This window comes from Poecile atricapillus, chromosome 12, assembly GCF_030490865.1.
Source record: "Poecile atricapillus isolate bPoeAtr1 chromosome 12, bPoeAtr1.hap1, whole genome shotgun sequence".
NCBI lineage: Eukaryota > Metazoa > Chordata > Aves > Passeriformes > Paridae > Poecile > Poecile atricapillus.
In genome coordinates, this window is record NC_081260.1 from 5,377,931 (window position 1) to 5,393,426 (window position 15,496).

The following is a 15,496-nucleotide window of genomic DNA, read 5'->3' on the forward strand; positions in this document are numbered from 1 at the left end:
TAATCCATCAGTTATCATCTCAGGGAACTGTGATAGGTCTGATTTTGATCCCTAATTATACTAGATTAAGTAAAAACGGTACCATGAAGGTTATTTTTGTGAAAGAACTATCAGCCACAATGTACAGCATCTGTTATAAAACAGAAGGTAAAATTCAGAGCTGCTAATGAGATCTGCAAACTAACCTGCCATTTCAAGGTCCTTTATATTCATAAGTTTGTAAAAAAAACATGTTCAGTTTTTGAGTACATAGTGTTACACAGTCCTGAAAACTCATTTGTATTTACTCCATGCAATTTATTAATGCATGTAAGTAAAAAAATATAATTGGCATTTCATGTAATACATACTAAATATTATAGACAGCATTACACCAAAATAGGATTTTTAGGAAAATTATCAACATTACACTGAGAATCAAGGCAAATATTTTCATGCCTTTTTAAAAAAAATAAAAGACAAAGTATGTTTAAATTTATTATTTCTTATAAATATATAAATAAATTATAAATTTATTATATATTATATTATATTATATTATATTATATTATATTATATTATATTATATTATATTATATTATATTATATTATATTATATTATATTATATTATATTATATTATATTATATTATATTATATTATATTATATTATACTATACTATATTATATTATATTATATTATATTATATTATATTATATTATATTATATTATAGCTATTTACATGAGACAAGCAGACAGCAGATAATATTTATGAAATATTTCTCTCAGTGTCCATAAAATCTGGATTTTAATGGTAAAAAATAACAACAAAAAACTTCCAACGAAACCAAACACAACCACTCCCCAAAAAAAGTTACAGAGAAAAGAGTTTCTCATGAGTATAATTTATTTTCCAGTGCAGATTTTCTGATTCTGGTTCCAGGATTATTCCTCACAGAGCTTGTCTTTACAGAGCAGCATAGCCAGCGTTCTGGCTCTGCAGTGGGAATGTGAGGTTTGGCTGTGGCTGCCTCCCCCAAGGGCCCCGAGTCCCTCCAGCCAGGGGCTGAGGCAGCTGATGGTGTCCCTCTGGTGCCCCACAGCTCATCCATCACTGCCAGCCCGTGCCATGGCTTTCTCCAGCTCCCACTGCCCTGCCCCATCCCCTGGCCCTGCTCCCACCTCCCTGTGCTCCAAAGGACCCTCTCCAGCCTCACTCAGCCCTGTTTTGGGATGTGCTCCTCTGCAGGAATTCGATGCCTCTGGCAGATCTTTTGGGGAGAGTTCCCAACCCGTTGAAATGAATGGAGAAATCTCTGACTCACTGGGTTTGAATCAGGTCCATGCACTCCTGCTTACAAATGTTTTAAAATCTGACTGTGGGGACTTAGCTATCCAACTGAGATAGTTTCAAAACTATATTTAAATTTACTCTCTTAGTGCAGAGGAGAGTCTTATCCTTCACAGCTTCCTAAGGCTTGCACTGACAAGGGACCTGACAGATTGGTTTGTGCTCAGGCCCTCAGCTTTGCTTGGCTGCCACTTTCCCACAAGAGTCTACTTGGAAATTAAAGCTCAGGCCTGAACAAAATCAGAGGGTCATACAGGAGAGAAGTGGCAGAAGGTTGGGATATGGTGATGCCCCAGTGTGTGAAACAATAATTGCTATCAGCAAAAAGGCTTTCTCCTGCCAAAGGTGTCTCTTCACTCAAGTAGATGGATTTTAATGTGTTGCTGTAAATGAAATAACTCAGTAGCCTCAGCAGGACAGAATTTGGCCCACTGGCAATGTTAAACAATATTTTTTTTGCATGTAAGTACCAGACATTTGGTAATATCTCCTTTAATTAGTTCTGTAAGTTTGGTTCTGCTTCAGCTTTCACTGATGTAAAGGTTTTCTTTCTTCTTCCTATGCATTTTTCCTCGATCTTAACATAGGATTCTTCTTGTTTTTTCATTGTTTCCCCCTGACACACTGATCAGGCTGCCAGGCCACTCTGTCTCAGCAGGGCCAGCCCCCCGTGCTGCACTCCAGTGCTTTGCCCTGTGCCTGTCCCAGGGCTCTTTAGATGTTTTGCTTTGACTTTGTGTTAAGGTGTCTTCAAGAAACCCGTTTGACTATGGAGAAAAAGGCATGCAATGAGGCATCAATAAAGGGACAAAGATCAGGTACCCTGAGGAGGTAGAACATCAATAAAAAAGAAGGAATGAATGCCTCTGAGGAAGATAAAGCAGTGTGATTCACAGCTCTGGAGAATGCTAGACAGGCATGAAATGTTTGTAAGGTAAATAATAGCCTAAGATCAAAAAAAGTAAACAAAAGCAGATGAAGCACAGTATCAAACAAAATTTAAATAAATCATTAGAAGAAAAACCTATTTCTTGAACCATAGGACACTAACCAGCATTTAATTAAAATTGTGTGTTTGATCTTCTCATGTGATTAGTTTTGCATTACCCTGCCATTCATTTTGGTGATATTGAGACCAAAGGGGCTGGTGTCCTGGGCTGAACAAGATTTAAATAACAGAACTTGTGCTGAGGTTAGTGAAAAAACTTTGATTTACTTCAGTGGAACCATCAAGTTGTCTATTCTTAGACCCAGAAAGCAATTTTTACTTGACACCTGCTGTTTTATATCTCACTTTCTCTCTCACTTAACGCTGTAGCTGGCAAACACAGGGACTGGAGCTGTGCCTAATGCCCTGCTGGGGGAATCCTTGACCCCTTTTGTAGGCAGGGCTGCCTTTGGATGGACAGATAAAATCTAGTCCAGAGGACTGTGCAAAAAAAAAATTCAGAGGAAACCTTAGCCATTGGTCATCTTTCCTCAGGCTTCATAAGGAACAAAATTGAAGTAGCTCATATTGGTGTACAGCTGGAAAAATAACAGCTTAATAGCTTTTGATCTTTTCGGTAAAATGTGGTGATTTTTTAGAAAGAGAAGTATCTAGAGAATTTTTTTCCACGTTTGCTCTTCAGGTTACATCTGAAATGGGCAGTATTAAGTAGGCCAAAATCTTTACATAAGTCATTGTTTGTCCACATTAAAACAGAAGACTGTCCACCTCATATTACCTACAGGATGATCTTCGTTTGTATTATCAAAACATTCAGATGATTTCTTAGGTAACAAGTGCAGGAATTGCTTTTTATGTAGCAAATGTTTTACAAATATTGATAGTGTTTTAGCCCTAGGGCTTAGCTAGCACGTTATAGATGAGAAGAAAAAAGCAAGTAAAAGGAAAAACATACTAATGTTTATTCTACAAAGTCAAATAAGTGATTTAGTGATTGGTAAGACCCCTATAAATCACTGCAGACTGTGTTTTCAGCAAGCTTCTGAAAATGAATCTGCTCTCCCGTTTAACATAGCCAGGCCTGCCCAGAGCACTGGCCTGACATAAATCAGCTCTGTTCATACCCTGACTGCTGTGAAATGCAAGTCTTGATTCTCAGATGGGCAGATCCTTCCCTTAGGGAAGAAAGCTGAGTGCTGTGGAGAAGATATTCCAAAAAAGCAGCTCAGATCTGGTTCGTAAAACCCTTGCAGAAGAGAACAGCTCTATCACCAACCTTTATGTGTTATACAGCATACTTGGTGCTGATGGTATCATGAAAAAAGGTGGTGTTAGGTCACAAGGGAGTCATGGACATGTTTTTATGAGGTTTTTTATTAATTTAGTACCTAATTAAAAAAAAAAAAAAAGCAAAACAGAAAGCCTATATGTAGACAAGCAACACTGGAACTCTTGAAACAGAAGATACAAATTGCACTTTTATGACACAGCTCCCATCTTTTCATTTTCTGGCAGATTTGTAAACCACAGGCCTTGTCCCAGCTAGGAGTGTCAGGAGGTAAAGGGCAGAAAGCTGGAGCTGCTTTTTAATTAGTGAAATCAGTCAGGTGCCTCTGGGTACCACAGCACTGCAGAGCTTGGTGACAGACAATACTCTCTTGGATTAAACACCATTTTTGTAACTGCAACCAAGTATCTGTTTCTCAGTTTCTCTAACACTTGCTCGAGGTATATTACCCATATAATTAAGCATGATTAAGTGATAATTGCAGTCTTTTTGCAAAGTAATTCCATGGCTGTTTATGCTTTGCAGAAAGTACATGGCATTTCTTTTGCACGTGTGAAGGAAAAACGCTAAATGTTAAAGAAGTAGCTAAGGAATAATTGCCATAAATTTACAAAGGAATTACTAGGTAACATATGCCTGAGATTGAATATGGTACTACACAAATTTCTGCCAAGATGCAATTGTATTTTCAAAATGGCATTACTTCTGTAATATTTCTGAAAAAGAAAAAAGAAGTCATGGTAAATGGAAACATCTGTATTTGGTTATGGGTGATAAATTATTTAAGTAAGCTACTATGTTCTTTTATTTATGAAAGCCCTTCTGTCAGTGCTACAGAAACCCCTTTTTACACCTAATTCTGGAGACACACAAAGGACACACCGAGGCTCTTTTGCTTTGCTATTTCTTCTTTTGAGCAAGGATTATACAGTAAGCAAAGGGGAAGAAGGTCTGTACCACACGGTGTCACTTTTTATGTTAGAAAAAAATCGTCAGAAACACTGGCTTCATCTGCATTAATTTCTTAGTTTGGATCCAGGGTACACCTGTGAAGTGAATTTTCCCAGCTGCTGCTGAGGAACCTCCTGGCCTCTTCATGTGAGGTTTGGAATCAAACTGTGTGCTGGTGCTTCCTAAAATCTCATTCCTTTCTGGAGAGCATTTCAAAGGAAAACATATCTCTTTTAAATCTGAGGGAAACAATCACAAAGTAAAATTAGGAGCAGAATTTTTTTGATGTAGATTTGGATATTTATCACTGTGATTGGTATTTTCTCTGGAATAATGGCAGTTTTTGGGTAAAGGATTGTTTGCTTCATCTTTGGGAACACCCTGCTCTCTGCAAGTAATTTGTATTTAGGGCATCCTTGTGCCTTATTTCACAAGTATTTAAATGTAGGCTTGATTAGGCTGATAATTTATTTTAATTTAATCAACTATAAATAGTTTTGGTCATAGAGCATCTCAGCATAGGGCTGAGACCTGGGGTTGTATGGCCTGGAGAAGTCTCAGTGCAGATCTTATCAATGTTGATATCTATTTCATGGGGACTGCAAGGAAGAAGGGCTCAGGCTCCTCACAGGACAAGAGGCAATGGACACAGACTGAAACACATAAAATTCTTTGTGAATATGAGAAAATTATTCTTTTATTGTGAGGGAAGTCAATCACTGGAACGAGTTGGCAAGAGAGGCTTCAGTTTCTGTCCTCATACCAAACTATGCTTTGGGGTGTCTTGTTGCAAAATCTTACTGGAAAATGGTGCAGAATGCACAGGTTGGTGCTCTCCTATTCTACATATTTCCTTTTAGGTTTCTTTTGCAATGAAGTAGGCTCAGACTCTTTCTTCTCTCGTGCTTCTGTCTACTGATATCACTTTTTCCTGTAAGATTTCTTTGCTTGGAAGGGATGTCAAAAAAATTTACAGAAACCAAGATGAGTATTAAATACAAAAAGTCTCTGGAGGTGAGATATTCTGTGCATATCCTGCCATAGTCAAATGAAACATTGCCACTCAGGTGCCTAAATTAACTAATTAATCCATACTACATTAATTATGATGATGAAAAGGTAATAATAGCTTATTGGCCTAAAAACAAATGCAAGTTAATGAGAGAGATTTTCAAGGCTGGCTGGTGGCCCCAATACAACATACTCCAAAAATCTGCTGGAAGTACCAAGCAGTGCCCACCTGAGCTGTGGCTGCAGGCAAGAACAAATCCATTAATTTTTGGGGCCATTTTCAAAGGCAATGAAAAAAATTGTCAGCATTTACTTGGTAACTAAAGGTTGTGTTAGTCTTGAAATGAAACATTTATACAAGAGTTTCACCATTTTTGTCTTTGTGTGACATTTATGAGTTCCTCAAATGTTCTTATAAACATGTACTTTTACGAACATATTTCATAGAAGAAAAATTACAGTATTGGACAATGCACATTTGTCTGGAATATTTACAAATTTCAGTCTCTGGTGAACTGCATGTTTATAGCTTTAGACAAGACTGACAATGTTGTAGTGATTAAGAGAGATTTCTGTGTTGGATTTGATTACTGTGGCAGCAAAGCGTATCTGCAAGTGACAGAGTCAAATGTATCTCAGCCAGAACAGAAGGGATGTTAAATCTGGGATGCCCCTGTTGGTTTGCCTTTCCTTCTTTCTGTTTATCTCAGCAAATTATAGTCCTGCAGAGACTAGTTTGGACCTGAAGCTTAACCTACATTCCCTTAACATCTGTTCCTAAGGAGTAAAAACATATGAATTTGTATATGCTGATTCATTTTCAAAGGGAGACACTTCCCATGAAAAGCATTTCCACTGAAACACAATCCAAACACTTGCTAAAAGACAAAAATGAATAATATAAACAAGGCTGAGATAAAAAAAAAAAAAAAAGAAAGACTAAAGAAGAAGTGGTGCAGGGATTTTCACAGTAATTTTTCTTTTAAAAGCCAGTTCAGGTAAACAAACACAAAGGTAACCAATGTAATGCATAAAAAAGGAACAAAAGAAATTCTTGAAAATAAAACTCCAGTGGGAGAAGAAACTGAGTGGAGAAGCATAGGATTTGTCTTGTCACAATCAAAAATAATAAACTGGGAAGGGAATAATGGCAAAATGTAAATTCTGAAAGTTAAAGTGACTCTATAGGAAGAGAGTATTTCCATGGTGGAAAGTAATCAGCCTGAGGGCATAAGAAAATCATCCTTGATTTAAATAAATTTTATAAAGAATACTGACATACTTCATATAGGTTGTGACAAGACTAGATAGGCTTACAGAGAAGCAGATTTGTCTAGGATAATAAAAATAAAAGCATTATGACAAAGTTTCATCCTGGGACAATTTCAACTCTTGTGCTGCAGGGCATCAGACCAATAACCCAATGATAGAGAATCCAGCCTAGGAACAAAGCAGCCACTATAATAAATGCAAAATTGGATATTCTGTACCATTATGGGTTATATCTTTGTTGTCACCATAATGTAGAAGCAAGTGGCAAATATTTGTACTTTTGTTTATTTGAATTTTTGTCCAAAATCTCTGTACACAGGGGAGATCATCTTACGTCATTGGGGAGTTGGGGACTTGCTTTCTCTTTCAGCTGGGGATGTGGCTTCTGCTTTTAAGAACTGCATTTTCCTTCACATCTGCTGTCTTTATGTTGGAGTTTCTGGTGGCTGGGAAGAGCTCTATCCGCACGTCACAGCTGGAGAGAGAGAGACAGTGTTCAAAGTTGCTTTTTTCCTTTTGGATGTGAAAAGAAAATTATATCTCTCTGCCAAGTGGGAGGTGGAGAGCAGGCTGCAGGAGGGGCTGTGCTGCTGCTGCTGCAGGGAGCACTTTGTTAAGCAGCTCCAGATGCAGGACAGCAGTGTTGAGTGTTGTAGAGACCCCTCAAGTGCCCCCCACTCACAGCCACGGGATAATGTGCTGCTCTTCCCAGGACATCCATTAATGCTCGCTACTTCTAAGTTTTCTTAGCCTGGGAAGAAGGAAGGGATGGAGAGAAGGTGTTTTAACATTTGGTTTTATTTATTATCCTGCTCTGATTTGATTGGTAATAAATGAATTTTCCCCAAAGAAACCAGTTTTACTCCTGGTGGTGATTGCTGAGTGATCTCTCCCTGTCCTTATCTCAACCCATGAGTCTTTAATTGCATTTGCTCTGTCCCCATCCAGCTGAGGAGGGATGGAGAGGCTCAGTGGGCACTTGGCATCCAGGCTTCTCCCACTTCTTTTAGTGGAAGAAGGATATCCTTAATTTCCTGAGATGTCTTCCAATCAGAACTGTTCTGTGATTCTAAAATTGAAATTACTGAAAAATTAACTTATCTCTGTTTTTAAGTACCGGGCCACAGACTTGAGTTCACTGGCTTTGTACCAATGTAACTGCTTTAAACATCTTATTGCAAAACCAATGCCACAAAATGGACAACCTGGCATCTTTTCCAGACTTTAGTTTGTCTCCAGATCACTGAGGATGCGTAACTAAAATGCACAATTATACCTGTCCAGGCAGCCTGGGTCTATGCAGACAGCAGGATTTTCTGTTTCCTGGAGTATTTCAGTTTCTTAAGGGCAACTAATGGTTCTGGCAATGTATCTGACCTGCCCTGAATGCTGACACAGACAGAAGTGAAATGTTTGCTGTTAGCAGCCAGAGACATTATCTTAATTCAAGTGAATTTCTCTTTGGCTTCCTAGTGATTCCCAGTCAATATTTTTTTGGCAAGTTACTTTATTTACTGTATATGTATTTAATACTTCACCTTGTTTATGGAGGTATTTTTCAGTGCCTTTTGATAAAGCTCTACTTTTTCTTAAATATGTGTAACTCCTCTTAAATTCCCACTTTTATGATAAAATGCAAGTTTTATTATGGAGCAGGGTTCTTGCTTTTTTACCTTGAGCAAATCTGTGGAGAGGTTCCAGTAAAATGAGAATATAATCCCTTTCTTTCTGAAAGTAATTCAGGTTTTCTGGTGAGCACCACATGAGAAATAGGCAGAGTTTGTTATCAGAGTTCATATGAGGGAAGATGCCCCATCTGTGCCCCTGTGCAGCACCAGGGCAGTCTGCTGATGCCACTCATTTCTCTAATCTGTAAATGTGCTTCTGTTGGCTGGACCTTTCTCAAATATATTTATGCATACTGTAAATAGAACTGGAAACTGCTTGTTGAGCTCTTCCCTCACTATTCTGTATTCTCTTTCATTCATATTGCTTGAGCAAGTAAATTTAGCCTTGCATGTCTTCTCTAGCAGACACAAAAGATAGTAGGATTTTTCACTCTTTTGTAGATAGAAAGCATACCCATGGAATTTGAAATTTTATTTATTTTTCCATTGTCCCTTTCCTCCTTTAAAATGCACCTAGTAGTTCCTTTTTCTTCCTTTTACTTCTGTCTAAGGAATATGACTATCCTGATGTTGCATGTTAATTTATCCTGGCATGTAATGATTGCTGTAATATAATCCACTGAAAGCTCAGATATGTATGTTTGTACCTAGTGTGGTGCTATATTGGATGTCCAGTGAATTTATCCTAGTAGCTGCAAGTAGTGTAGCTCTTTGTCAAGCTTGTCTCCTTCAATAAAAAAAATAATGAGCATGAAAATTCCTTCATTGTCTGGGAACTTACTTCTGTTCAAGGAAGCACTTTTTACAGTGAAATTAATGGAATATTAAAGGTTTCTCCAGCTTCACAGCACATCAGTTGAATGAGCTAGCACATACTTATTATCATCTTGATGTTTTACAAGCCATTTCATGCCTTAATTCAAAGAAGTTAAGATGCCTTTTCCTCACAGGAAGTGAGAAAAATATTACAGTTTTGCAGTGAGTTATTTTAAGGTCAGCTTGTGGAAAACGAAATGAACTGGCAGTTGCAGTTCCCAACAGATGGCAGATAAAGTGACTAAGAGTGGAAGATCTGCTTTAAGGATTCTGTTCATGTTTCCATTGTTTTGCAGATGGTTTGTGAAACACCCGACAGCTTCACTTAAAACAACAGTATTAATCAAAGTTGCAAAGTTTTCTCTCTGAAATTTCTCCTTGTTTGGGTGCTAAATAATACCAACAAAACACGAAACATTCTGTACCCTTTCTCCCTCTCCACCACGCTCTGCCATGTCCCAGGTTTGTGCTGCCTTGTTGAGGTCCCCAGCTCTGCCTTTGTCCACAGCTCCTGTGCTCCTGTGCTTGCTTTCCGAGACACTGATTGCTCTCTGCTGTAATATCTTGCTTTTCTCTCATATTTGTATTGCTGACTTCCTCTCCTACATTTTTTAATGGGTTTCTTTTTGCAACTACATGTCTAACTCGGCAGATGTGGGGAGACCTCATTTTCTCCACAAGTATTGCCCTCTTCTCTTTCCTCACCACTTGTCCAATATTACAAGTTACCCTATTAGGAGTAGTTATTGATTCCCTCCTGCTCATTTATATTGTCTGCAATTGTGCTGACCCTCAATTCCTTTACATTTTTCTTCTTCTCTTTGGAAACTCTTCCATTGGTTATGCCCATTCTTGTTGATTTTAAGGTCCTATCCTTTGTTAGAAAGTGTGTTTTATCATAAATAACAGAGAAACAAAAATAAAATATTACACAGGTTCTCTCAAATTCAGTCCTTCCACTGCTCATTCTGCTTTCCTAGCAATGCCTCAAAGTCTTGCCCATGGCTTTCAGACCTTCTCTCTTTGCATCTATTTTACCATTTCCCTGCTAAAATTAAAAATTAAAATGAAATCCTCTTTGTGCATATATTACTTTTTATTCATAGTTAAATTTATTTTTTTAGCAATTAAGTTGACATATGTAGGCAAAACTTGTCTGGTTTTGGATAGAGATGTTTCCTTGACATGGAAGTTCTTTTTGGTAATTTCTTATGTGGCTGAAAGTAGCTGTTTATTAACAAGAGTGATTTCTTGTAGCTAAAACAAATAGTCTGTTACTGTTTGGTCACCTCCCAAACCATAATATTTCCAAAATACATGAGCAGGCTCTGAGTTTTGGCAGTTCCTGCTACTTACCCATAATGGACTATTAGATTGAAAGCTAAGCCAAGTACATTTCCTCTCAGCTTAACTTTTCTTCTGGCAAATGCTTAATGTGTATGGTGTTTGCATTATAGCAATAAAGTCACAATATTCACTTAGGTTTAATGATTTATAGCAGAAGCTTATTTTTTATTTACTCAAAACAAAATTCCTCACTGCAGAGAGAATGCAAGTGGAAATTCACCTACCTTAACTGCTTTTCAGCTAGATAAAAGATCTGTGAGAATTCCATATGAAGAGTTTTTGAGATGTGAATGAGACTGAGAAATGTAAATGAAGGAGGATGAAAAGCAGCTCAGATGAAATGAGGTGAAAGAAGAGATAGAAAAGTGAGAAAGTAAAAAAAAAATGCAAACCCAGATGTGACTGAGACTGGCAAAGAGGAAGAAGGGAAACCCATGAGAATTCATTCAAGATTAATTGGAGAAAGTGTTGAAACTTGGAGTACGATTTTTGCAGCATGTGTTAATCTGTCAACAAAGTGGGGAGAGAGCCAGCAGGAAGGAGGTCCTGGGAAATTCAAAGTAAAGCTTGAGCTGACATTGAAAGAGGAATGACTTGCAGGCTCAGTCTGCTCCCTGTTCCAGAGTATCAGGAAGGGCAGTTTTTAAATTTAATTTTGAAGAGAGAAGGCTCAATGTTTCAATATCCTGGGTACTTCAAGGTGGAAGTTCAGTTAAAACAACACTTGGAATGGATGAAAAGAAATCCAAGTCCGGTTCTTTGACTTAGGAGTCAAACTCATGAAAATGATATTAAAAGGACACTAGCTAAATGTTCAGCTTTCCTTAACAGAGGAAAAGAAGCATTTATGAGACTTCTCATCAGCTTTACAGAATGTGAAGTTGAGCACTCATTCAAATGTCCTGGGAGGAGCAGAAAGTGATAGGAACGTGCCCAGGGGCTTGTTAGGAATGGCTGGCAGAGCTGATGCTTATATAGAAAAGGAAGGGTTTGGGTCTGAACAGGTTTAATACTATAAACAGAAATTTAATGGATATTAACAGCTAATATCCTCAGTGAGTGCAGCCAGGGTAAACTGAGGGTTTACACTGAGATTTCTTAGAAGAGAGTGTGGCTCTTAAGTAAGGATGGACACTTCCTATTCTTTGAGAAACAAGCAGTGAAACAAGTGAAGATAAACCAGACATAAATTATATTGGTTTGCTTTGCTCTTCTAAACACTGATTTAAACAGTTACCCATAAAAGGGTTGTCCAGGCTGGAAAGAGTCTTCCAAGTGGCCAGTGCCAGATCAAGCACTGGAATGGGAACACAAAGGTACCAATGGCTGAAGTGGATACATTCTGAAATCTTGTCTAAAGTTTGTGAACTAGAAGTAAAGTTTTCACAAATTCAAACAAATTGAAATGCACTTTTTCGCCTAAATAAAGTTAATTCTGCTAAAAGTCTGAATAGAAGGAGCCAAGACTGGTGCCAGTGGAGATAAACTGTGTGGCACATAATTGTGTTATGTGGGTGAATGAAACCAAGCTCTTGAAATTTCAAGCAGGTGCTGCTTGCAAGCTGCAGCTGGTGAAGGCTTGGGTTTGGAAATACCTGGGCTAAACAGAAGTGCCATGTCCCAAAACCTCCAGGTAATGAGGAGGTGGGACACAGAAGTGGCAGTTAGGAAGCTGATCACTTCTGCTTCTGCTTTTGAACTGGTTGGGATGTTCAGGGTCTTGGAGCTTGGGAAAGAAGGTGAAGGTCTGGACTGGAGGAAAGATCTTGGGAGTGGGGGAGGATCCTGGACATCTGAGAGATTTGTGGAGATGAATGTTGCAGGATGTCCAGAGACCTTGGCTGGTAATGCCTTGTCTGGGAATTTCCCATTCCTAATACATAGAATGTTAGTAACTACATACATAACTTTTCCAAATAATCAAGAATGAAAAAAAGAGAAGATACTTTCAAAACATGGATGTCCTGAAATGTACTGACATCCTGAAGCACATTACATGGTGAAACCCAATAACAAATCACAGAAAACCAAGAGCAAAGTCTTGATTTGGATAGATGGGTTTTTTTTAATGTCATTTGGATTTTTTTTTTCATTTACCTCTATAGATGTGAATTTGAAAGGGGTGTGAAATGGTAAAGAAGTGCTGGTGAAAACATGTAGAGTATTTAAATGGAGAAGGTAACAATTGAAAATAACTCTTCTGGTAATAGGGGAAAAGTTTCTTGAAGTTCACATCTTTGTGCTTGACAGGTCATGTTACCCAGGAGAAGCCTTTTGCTTTAGAGTATCTGTGGGTGGAATCCTGTGGCTTAGAATTTGCTGCTGTAATCTTCTCCTCAGCCCTTCCTGTGGTTTTTGGATTTTCACGGAATAAATTAATATTCCTTTATCAAAGTTATTCTTTTAATTTTGGAGAATTCAAGATAGGTTTTTAGAAAATGTAAACAAGGCAACAAAGGCCCAACCAAAGTGTGAGATGTATGCTGCAAGAACATTCTGTATGAGAGTAAATGAGTAACAGGAGGGGAACTTGTGCTGTTCTTGTGAGTCACTGCTGGGGGGACTGAATAGTTAATGAAATATTGGTAAATTGGTATATTAATAAATATTATTATTAATAAATATTGTTAGTATATCAACAAAATACATTTTGATTTCCTTTGGTGGATAAAATTTCTGTATGAATCTGACCTTTTTCTCACTGCTGTTACTTTTTTAGCTTTGTAGCAGCAAAAAAGGAGAAAATGGTTGGACAACAGACATGAGATGTTGCATTAATATGTGAATATGGTAGGCATTTGAAATAGATTAATGAGGAAAGTACTGTGTACAAATAACGTTCCACAAAGGGGTTTATGTTTAGATCTGACCTTGTCTGTCTTTGCTCCTTTGCAGTGTAACACCCAGAAGGGTTTGAGCAATGAGTACAAATTCTGCTGCTGTCTTGTTCTTGCTGCCTGAGATTTGTTGCTAATGGCCTGACTCATTAGAACCCACTTCTACAAAGATGGACTCAGAAAGTCTGCAAAATAAAATAGGCTGCCAAAAGCTACCCAGGTGTAAATACATCAAAATATTAAGTGCCAAATTGCAGCTACAGTTTGTTTTACCCACCTGCCTTTATATTTTCCCAAGGTCTCTTGAAGCTGATTTTGGAAAATACTGAAGTAATTTGAGCTAAAATGCTTACATCAAAGGATCTCTTATTTCCTGCTCTCTTATTTCCCTAATTGACATTGCTGTGATAACAGAGCTTTATATTTAATAAGAAGCAAACTCTGCTTCCCTAGGTCTTCATTCTCTGTATTTTCTATTATTCTATATTCATATACTATGTATATTCTACAGGATATTTTATGTATCCTTAGCACAACCTTTCCCCTCGTCAGAGAGCCAGGCTTCAACTCCCACCTCTGTATGTGCATGTAACCCATCAAGGCAACAAAAATTTTAGTAATTGCAATCACCATGACCTGATATTTTTACAGAATTGTTAGGAAAATGGAGCTTTTTGGTAACTAAAGGTGCATATTGATTTGAAAATTCAAGACCCTTCTTTAGGATGATATGCCTGGAAGAGGAAGGACCATGTACTTGTTAATTTATAATGCCTCTGACAGTTTTCTCTGTGGATTAGGCTCAGAATTGTCAGTCTGAGTCACAAATGGAAGGTGGAATAAAGCTTATTTGCTGACAGAGTATCTGTATGCATAAAGAGAGATTCCTGTGATCATTCAGGAACTTAAAATTAGGTAAAGCATTAAACTAAATAAAAATTCTCAACACTGTGTGCTAGCCATCATGAAATAAGAACCCAGGATCTCTTGCTGTGCAGCCTCTGCAGGAATCTGCTGAAAGGCACACACAGAATACAACTACTAAACAAGCCTCATTTTTTTTTTTAGTTCAGATAAGGAGTTAATCTCCTTAAACTCTTAAAAAATCACAAGGAATTAAATTACTGTTTTGCACCTGACATGCAGCCCCTCCTGTCTCTCTTGCAGTTAAGCTCAGGAACAAATGTCCAGGCTCCTATCTAGAGGTGATGTGTGTTTAAGTGCCAGTCTACCCTTTCCTACCTTTAGAGCTTGGTAATACAAAAAAAAAAGAAAAACAGTTTGTTTGCTTGAATTAATTGTGGGGAAATTTGATTAATTTTATGCCTATAAATATGCTGGTAGAGCATGAATGGTAGAAGATTCCTTGAAAAGTTCACAGAGCATTGATTAGCCTTTATACATTATGCAAAATTAATCCAAAAATCAGAGAGGAAGAAAGCATAAAAAAAATCCCCTCACTAAACAAACTATATTGAAAGAAGAGTTCAGTTCTTTAAGACATTTATTATAGGGAAGTTTTCTGACCTGAAGATGAAGAATAAGGATGGAAAAACTGAAAAAAACCACCAACTTGATAGTCAGTGAAACTTTCCCTTTGAAACCAGAAATGCAACCAGAAAAGAAGAGCTGACAACAAGGGACACTCAGAGAAATTAAAATCTGTAGAAAAAACCCACAACCAACAAACCACTTATTTAAGAAATAGAAATTACTGGTAGTCACTGGACAATTTAATCCAATGACATAATCAAATCTTCTTAATTTAGAGCCTGTAAAATATTAAGAAACTATAAGTTCAGATTGGTTAAAACTTATAATTTATGTGGTATAAAACCATCAGAAACATGGTGAGACCAATGTGTAAATATTCCCACTAAATATTTCTATGGGAAAACGTTTCCACTTCAATATTGAAAGTAAAAGCAACTTTTTTTTTTTTTTTTAATGACAGATAACATAACCTCAAATCTGCCTTCTAAGTGGATTTCATGAGAGTTTACTGCAAAATACTGTCCCTTCTCAGAAATCAATGAAAACCTGTTCACAAAACACTGCTAAAAATGG